Here is a 9,607-nt window from a genome sequence, read left to right as displayed (position 1 = left end):
TGGCATAGTTGTGTTATTTGGAGACACCAAGAGGAAGAATGCTAGGGCTAGGGACACCTGTCAATGTGGGGCAAAATAGTTCTAGCACATGTAGTGCTAGATTCAGTGGGATTTTTTTTTCCTGGGTGCTTTTTGAAAAAATTTTTTTCATTGCTCTCATTTCAATTGAATCAGGAGATTAGGGAATCCATTACTTGGCTGCCACTAACCCAGACTTCGTTAACTAGCACTTTCACCTGTAACAGTCATAGGTCAAGTATTGCCAGGATTTTTTATTTTTATTTTTTAAACTAGTCTGCCTTATGTTCTAGGAAGGAATCATGCCACTGTTTGGTTTTTTTATTTTTATTACTTATTACACCTATAGAATGAGTGGCATTTAGGATAGATAAAATGCACTGAAAGTAGGTATTTTTATGTGAGTTTATGTGCTAAATATTTATCACATCTTTGAAATACTTGCTGATCTAGAGGGGTCTTTTGCTGTGGGTTATTTCATATGTGTTTGTTTCAGAATGCAATCAATTCAGTGATTCCTAATCATCAGAAGCATTTGGAAATCTAGAAGAGGATTGCCAAGTTCTTGGCTTTTGGTCTTGCAGTATTTCTATTCTTTTAATGGCAATTTTTGATACAGCTAAAAATCTTATAAAATTATAAGTAAGTTCCTGGAGATTGTCTTTAGTAGCTCAATTAAAACTTATTTCAAAACTTTCGCTGAAATGTCTTTACCTATTGTAGACAAAGACTTATTTTCTTAACCATTCAAAAGAAAGTTTTTTGATGTGCTCAAGATTACTTACTTCATAAAGTATATTTTTTTCCAGAAAGATTTACATAATGTTCTAGAGATTAACTTGGTGAGTGTAATTGTTTATCTTGTTTTAATTCTGGACTAAAATAGTATGATGTCAGATGCTGTTTGGCTTCTTTCTAGTATTGTGTGATGACATCAGTCTTCACATCAGAGAGAATTAGAGCTTGAAGGTACAACATATTTTTGGCAGGAATTATGATAGTGGGATCAGGAATTTGGCTAGGGTAAACCTCAGAGTGATCTGCTGGAAATTAAGAATACCAATTACTTGTACATAGTGAAACCAAGAAATTACATGCAGCTTGTGTACTGTAGGCCAATAAAGTTTTTGTTGTTTAATTTTTTTTTTTAATTACTGGGATTCTTGGAAAATTTGCATCTATTTTCAGATCAGAGAAACGAGTGCCTGCATTAGTAGCAAATTATATCACTCCATTCCTATGAGGAGCTTGGAAAGGCTCTTGCAGCTGCATCTAGAAGTTTAGGCTCACTTCTGATCACACATAGGTGAAGGAGCTGGTTATTTTTGTGTCTGGAATAGAGATCAGGAGTCAACCGGCTTAAAAATATGTAATTTAGGTCTTCCTATTTTCACCTCTCTGAGACTGTGTTGAGAAGGGGAGAATTGTGGGTTATGAGATAGGGAAGGGACTATAATGGTAACCTGAAGTTGGGAAATATGCTTTTTAGAAGGGATCCTTCTAGAACATGGGGGGTCAGGCAAACCAGCTGCCTCTAGTGCACAGCGCTGTGGAGTGGAGGACGGCCTATGGCACTGCAAATGAGCGCAACAGAGGGCTAGACCCAAGAAAGGGCGCTGGGAGCCAAGATTGCAACTTTCGATTTCAGACCTGTACAGCTTGGCAGGTCTCTGTAATTTGAAGTGAGAAATACGTGCACCCCAACCTCAATGAACGCTCCTCTTATTCTCATTCTTTAATTGTTCCCTTTGGTTGCTCTCCCAATTCGTTCCAGAAGGTGGCGTTCTGCAGACTCGGTGTTAAAACAGGATGCCTCTGCCGTTTGTCAGGTCAGTGATTTAGCTCACTATTGAGTATTTTCTACTACTTTATTTACTTAAGTAACTCCTAGTGATCACTTTATAAAATGACAAAGAATAGCTGTATTGTATGAATATCTATCTCAATTTAGAAAGGGTAGGCCCTTTAAAGATGCTTTATGAGCAGTGTTGATAATCCTTACAACATGTGTCTCTCCTGCTACACCATCAGAGACGTTCCCAGGCAGCATTGTGTCTTATGAAAACCAGTAACTGTGCAAACTTTAATATGAGTCTGTGGCATCAATCATCTTCACGTTTTCTAGAGGGAGCAGGTATTTGCTCACTGCTGTTAAAGGGTTAATAAATTTCTTGAAAAGCATTTTCATAGTGTCTGTTCTGTGTTAGAGGGGAGAAAGTCAAGCTAGATGAATTGTTCTCTAGGGTCAACAGCTTGTTCCCATCTGCTGCCTTTGCTGGGAAGGTGGCAGATCATTTCTGCAGAGATAGAAGATGACATCTAGGATAAAGTACCCCCAGTCCTAATTTGAAAAGCACTGCAAGTGGACGAGAAGCAGTGGGTGACAGCAGCTGGCTATCAACAGACGTCTTTGCTTGGTGCTATTCAGATATGAGCAGAAAACATTCTATAGGCAAATATCATGCATGTGTATATTTAGTTTACTATTCCCTTTCCAGACATGTAGCAGGAAAGGGTCCGGCCAAGAAACCTATTCCCCTTTGCTGGGTAGAAGTTTATAGTTTGACCTGGCTCATATTAGTGTCTGAGGACAGAATAGGACCACTCATCTTTTAATGTTGTCTGGGAGATCATTTGCTAATTTGCCAGCAGTCCAGTGCTCAGTGTCTTCCTCATACATGGGATTTAAGAGAATGGTCTGTTATTTCAGGATTCACTCAAAAGATTATTATGTTGCTGACCTTAAGCAAAACATGCTTGCAGAGCCTATGCAAATCCAAGGCCTCCAATCTGAGAAGACTCTTGAATGATTTGGTGGCTTGGAAAATCAGAGACAAATATGCACAGAATACTCAAACTGACCTAAAATGTCTTTTAAACAGACCATTTACAGAAAATGGTGCTGTTACTCCATTATGCCTCTCCCAGGTATTTAAAGGGGAGGGGAAAAAAAAAGTATTTTCTATTTTCTCTGGCAGGACTGAACTTTAGGCTGTAGATCAAACAGGTTCTAACATTTTTCTGGCCCCCCCTTTTTTTTTTCTTTCTTCTTCAACTTAGCAGTTTTTTTGATTGATTCCTTTATACTCCCATCAGTATCTACTCATATTATATTTCAGTGTGGTCTGGCCAACAGTCTTGATACAGAGACAAAAATCTTTAGTCTTGTTTAACCAAGGCAGTAAGAGATGTATATTTTAATCCTGAAGTGCGTGGTTGTCCTTGCAATATGTTAGAGGAGTTTTGTCTCAAGCCTTTTGGAAGTTTCCAACACTAAATAAGTATCTAAATGCTACTTCATTGGCTTTGAGCTCTGTTAGCTCTTCTTTTCTGGAGCTGCAGTTAAAGTCAATGTCCAACATGTAGCAGCATTAATCCTCATTCCTGTAATGTACCTGCATGGGACAGGGAAAGGACTTAGGATTGCATGCAGTTCCTTAAAGCATGTTGCAGCTGTCTTTGATTCTACAAAACTTTGTCCTTAAAACTGTACCGCTGGAGAATGCAGCTGGTTTTTGTATTGCTGAAATGTGGCTGACTTTCCAGCAACATCCAGGCCTTCTTGGACACTTTATGATAAAAATACACCACTGCTAGTGCTCCTGCTTTTCTTATTAGGGGAGGTGCAAGTGCTAAAAATACTGCTTGCTTTCACAAGAACTGAAGCACAGACAATGCTGCAGAGAACTCCCTTCAGTCTGTCTTGTTTGCTTGATCTCTAGCTGGAATTGAAAAGGGCCAGGAGGTTCCCACATAGTCTTTCTTTAAAGAAAGTTAGGCCTTAGCTGTTTTAGTAGCAAAGAAAACCTCAAAAGTGTGAAGTTGGATGTAGGTGGTACAGACAGAAGTTTGCACACAGTTTGTAACAAAAGAGTGATAGGTGTGAAATACTGCCTTTACCTCTGTTGGGTGTTAGCTCAAATATTCAGCAGTGGTATCTAATCAGGTATATTACGTATTTCATTCCTTTTCTTAAAAAAAGATGAGGCCACAGAACTGCATGATGTCTGGTGGGAGGCATCTCATTTTGATGGCAAGTGAGTGGCATTGGAGAGTTCTTTCTGGTTGTCAGAGTTAAAAAGAAGTCCAACATTAAGCTTTGGTGGGTTGGGAACCAAGGAGCAGGGCTGATAGACTTTTGGCAGCTCTGAGGCGTAGTTTATCCTGTAGGTTGAAATCCTGTCACCCTGCATCTATGTTCCTACCCTCACAATCATTAAACAGGAAAGCATTAAAACATTTCCAAGACTGAAATGAGACACTTCCTCCTGATGTCCTGACCGCTTCCAGGTTAGTTGCTTCATTTGGGTTTTTTTACCCTGGTGCCTGTCACCTTCTTCAATCCTTTTTCCTTTAATAAACTTTGTTTTGAACCGATCAAACAGGACTACGTATACCAATCTGTGGATATGGGAGATGAGGAAGGTGAAAACACACTTCTTTATGAAGGAAAAATTACATCCACATAACCTTATTTGGGTCCAGTGCTGCAGTTGATTCTTTACCTTCAGTAAGTTAATGACTTGCTGCAATTGTTAGTTTTTTGCAGTATGCATGTTAGGGCCATACTATGTTGTCTGTACACATCGGTTACATCCTTTCTCAATAAAGCTGCTTGCCCAAAGCAGAGTTTGAAGGTGAGCAAGAGGTTTTAACTGTAGAATAAGGGTTAGGTACTTTCTTAAAACTTGGCCAGTACAATACAGAGTTAGTGTTTTATTCCTAGGAGCAAAAAACCATAATTCTGTGTTCTGGTTTTGACTGAGAAAGGGTTAATTCTCTTCACTAGTGCCTGTAGTAGTCAGGGGCCTTTCCAGCCTCCCATGCTCTGCCTCGTGGGCAAGAGGCCAGGAGGGGCAGGGTCACAGCCAAGACAGCTGACCCCAACTGGCCAATGGGGTGTTCATTCCATACCATGTGACGCCATGACCAGTGTATTAACGGGGACAGTTGGTGTGCGGGGGGGTGGGTGGAGGGGTGGGGTGGCATCGGGACGGCGGGTGATGAGTGGCTTCGTCACATGTGGTTTGTTTTGGTTGTTCATCTCCCCTCCCCCCGCCCCGGGTTTTGCACCTCTCATTGTTTTCCTTTCCATTGCATTTTTGTTGTTTGGTTGTTTGTTTGTTTTTTTTTTAATTATTAAACTGTTCTTATCTCAACCCACAAGCTTTACCCTTCTGATTTCCTCCCCTGTTCCACCAGTGGGGGAGTGAGCAAGCGGCTGTGTGGGGCTGAGTTGCTGGCTAAACCATAACAAGAGTTCTTACGAATATGTTGGTCTTTGAAAATTTATAAAGGATCTATATGTAGAGCCCTGTTTAGTCACAGACACTCAGGTGAATGACGAGTTGAAGGCAAACCAAATGTATCACTATTGTAGAGAATGAAAGAAAACAGAGGTGGAATTGTAGGGCTTTCCTGTATCTCTGATTTGTACTCAGGACAGATGAAAGATAACTGTAAATAAGTAAGGCATGTAAGAAATACTGAAAGGAATATACTGATGCTAGCTTTAAGATTTAGCTCCCCAAAACCAGAAGGATGCATTTGAATAAGTATAACTAGCATTTGAAGTTATTTTGAATGCTGCTTCTGCCAGATGACTGCCAGGTATTGGGCCCCGGCACATAATAACTAGCTGAATTTAGTTTAGGAGGAGAGTCTGGTTATGTCATTATTGTTGTTTAATATTTTTTGTGATCACACGCAAAGTAATAGTCCGAACTCATGCCAAACAGTGTTCAGTGTAAAAACGATCTTTGCCTTGTATTATTTCTAGTCTACAATTCATGCCCTCTAAATGAGAAGGGCAGAGCAAGTAGAAATCTCCCTCAGGCTGGGTTTTAAAATTTAGTAAGCAATTTACAGCAGCCTTTGATCGTGGAAGTGGATTGGCTCTTGCACCCAAGTACACATTTTCAGTAGTTTTGCACGCTCATGGGACTTCGACTTCTAATCCAAAGGGGTTTTTCTTTGATGTCAGCATGAAGATGACCAGAGCATATTACATTAATGAAAGGAAAGGAAAAATGTGAATTTAAAATACTCTCCATGCTCTTGTATGGGCCTTATCAGCACCATCAACACACACACACAGATTTAGACCATACAGAAATCTGACCTTCTATTTCATTGTTATTTTCAAACCTTTCAACACTGAGAGGCAAAATGAGCTCAAGTATTCTTCCCAAGGGTTCTGTGGCAAAGTGACTTTCCCTAGTATTTATGAATGACACGTTTAATATTTGGCAAGAAAAAATACATGTCTGTACTAGGAAAATTATCTCCTGCTGATATTAAATGTCAGCAGTATTGCAGCAGAATCACAGATGAATGTGGGTTTACTGCCAGCATACACAAGGATAAAGTCTGTTCAGAACAATTTTGGGAACTGGCATTAATCTGACACATTCTGCACTTAGCTTGCAGTTGCATCCTCTTCTGCACTCTGAACCAGCAATATGTAATTTATCTAGTGTAAGCAAGAATAAAAAGACTGATCAGAGAAACACCACAAAGAAGAACATAACCTGAAGTCAAAGGAGTAAAGCAGGACAACTGTTGATGCAGAGCAATTTCACAGTCCAGCTGCCTAACAGGACTCCAATGAAGCAGCTGCTGAGAGCTGCCCTCACCCGCTTTCTGAAAGTCTGCAGGTGCCATTACACATTCTGAAGAAGCTCTGTGGATAAAAGATTACTAAATCTATTTTTCTAAGGTGTTAAAATAGTCATATTGGGTCTTCCTTTAAATTTTGAAGTTGTCAAGAATGGTGATATATTTTGACAATTTGAATGCAAACCTCAGCGTAACATGTTTTACGTAAATCCTGCAGAGTATGAGAAATAAAGTCAAGATTTTGTAGGGTACAGGATGCAGACAGCTGACAGTGCATTGAGTAACTGGTGTTTAAAGGAATAAAAATACCAATTTAAGTGCAAGGTGACAGTATTTCTATTAGTGTTATATACAAATCTTAATTCCTAGTCAAAATCCCCTAAATTTAATGCATATATCAAATGTTTATTTAGGGGTATTCACTAGCCCATTCAGTATTCTTCCAGTTCTTACTGAAATACCTTAATATCAAAATGTTTGTCTTTAAAAAGCAGATCTTTTCCTTTAAATGGTATTCCTTTAAACTCTGCAAAGCAATTATTCTTTAAAAATCCAGGTCAGTATTTATCTTATTAACATAGACTAAAGCTTCAGAATATATTAGGGCAGCAAGTTGTAGATGCTCAGTTTTTAAAAGCTTATAAATAAGGATTGCAACCTGGCTCTGCTGTTTAGAAACTCTGACTAATTTCACGGCACCAGGATTTGATTCACTGGTGCTATCCATATGGATCTGTGTGGGTGTTTTGTTGCAATTTATCAAGATGCAATTGCTTTTTAATTCTTGTGTGGGCTCTGGGAGAACAACGATGCTTGTTCATTCTTGCTAGAGTGAAATGGAACAGAATGACTGTGTTTATTGAGACTTACAGAATATGGTGTCTTACTTTGGCTTGTTTCAACACTGGACAGAGTTTGAGAACAGATTTTCTCCCTGCATGCTTGTACATATTCACAGCTACAGTGAGAGCATGTTATTGTCAGAAAGCTGTCATCTGATGGATTGAATTACAAACAGGCAGGGTAACAATTTTTTGCTGTCTCGGTTCTTGAAAGGCTTGACACCATTAACATTCCTGGAATCACATTTATCATAAATCATAGTACAGGAAGATTCGAGGGAAGAAAGGTAAGTGTATGTGTTTGTCATCATTCACTCATGTATGTTAAGTTTCAACTCCAAAGTGTGCAAATACAATGATGTACCTATGCTCTCCCCAGACAGTTGTTTTGTGCTCTGATGACCAGCAAAAAGTTCTCTGATGTCCATGATTGCTCTGTCCTGCTCCTTACATTGGCCAGAACAAAAAAGGATAAGAGGTAAATGAAAGAAGACGTAGTTGCTGCTCTTTGGTATTCCAGCTGCTTCTCAGTGGCATCCTGCGGTGCCATCATACAAGATGCTTTTCTGATTTGTGCCAAAGGACCAGTACATGAGTAACCCAAATAAGAATATACTAGAAGTTATTAATTTCTCAGTTGTGTAGAAGGAGAAGGGTCAATGTATCACTTCTGAAATTCTTGTGTGGTCAAGATTTACAGTTTGAACCTTGACACTCTTCTGGGTTACATTTGGGTTATCTTAGCAATTAGAAAAAGGCTGTTTTCACACACATTTTCTTACTAATATCCATCTTTTCTCATATTAAGAAACAATTTTTATTAAATACATGAAAACTAGTGGGGGGGTAGGACCACTTTCATTTTGTCTTCCTTCCCCAACCTCTTTTCCCCCAAAATCCTTTCTTTCTAGAGGAAATTGTAGGACAAAAGTGAGAAAACCAGAAAAGGAAACTTACAAATTTTCACCGTAACATAAACTTCTTTGGAAAACCCATCATCTCAAAACTACTGACTTTCCCTAGGGATTAAAAAATCCCAGCTTTTCTATCCAGCTCCAGTCAGAGATTGTGAGGGAGTAAAATTTGACTTCCTACTGAATGGGCCCAGGGCTGGATCTCTGGCCAATATTTCATAATCTGTCAGGAAATCCTCTAGATGTCTAAGTATGCAGGGGATTGTCATGTCCAAACCAGAATGCCCTACTGAACATCTTCATATACATACCAGGAAACTGTGAGTTTGTGCAGGTAGAAAACAAACATTGTAGTTGACTCAGAGTTACTTCTGTAGAGCATTTCTACAGATGTGTCAAAAACCTCAGCTATGCAGAGCCAGGATTCTCTGGCTACACTTCTGCTCCAGACAGCTATACCGTGTTGTAACCTGGAATCCCCAAATGCACAGTACCCTGGGAACATGGGAAGCAGCACTTACTACTAGTTAAGATTGAAGATCTCTTTCAATGTCCGACAGATTTCTGGACATTGTAATGCATTTTTCTATTCCTTTCATCTAGTTCCCACCTTAAAGGGGAGGTTATGATTTGGCTCTAGGTACTTGTGTTGACAAGCTGTGCTTAGGCTCTGACTCGCTGTGCAGACAGTATATATAATATATACAGAGATGTAGGTTTCTCTCTAGCTTTCTCGAAGTTGAAATTACATCCATAATTTTAATAAAAAATGCTAAACTTTCAAAAGGAAGGCTATTGAAGAAAAAGAAATTGAACTATACTTTTTTTTTTAGATGAACATTGAACCCTGGGAAAACATGACATAAAGTAAGCAGGATGTACAGATGTATCAGTGGTGCAGTATGGAATTTAGGGAATTGGTCCAGTTGTCTCTGGTTCTGAGCTGCAAAATGTTCCAAAAGATGGAGTGGCTGCTAAACAAATAGTGAAAGTAAATTACATAATAATATGGAAAGCAATAACCAAGTGACTTGGAGCTATTTTAATAGCCCATAGAAAAGTCTGTTTTGCTGCAGCCTACTTGGTAGTTATACAAGTACCAAAAATACTATATAATATCTGAGATGCTAGGCTGGAGCACTGTTACTTTGTAGAAACAGAGATTGTTAGCAGAGGCAGATTTTCTTACTGGTTGTTTGGTCATTTTAGAATATG

This window comes from Phalacrocorax carbo, chromosome 7 (genome assembly GCF_963921805.1).
Source record: "Phalacrocorax carbo chromosome 7, bPhaCar2.1, whole genome shotgun sequence".
Lineage (NCBI taxonomy): Eukaryota > Metazoa > Chordata > Aves > Suliformes > Phalacrocoracidae > Phalacrocorax > Phalacrocorax carbo.
This window is presented reverse-complemented; position numbering follows the sequence as displayed.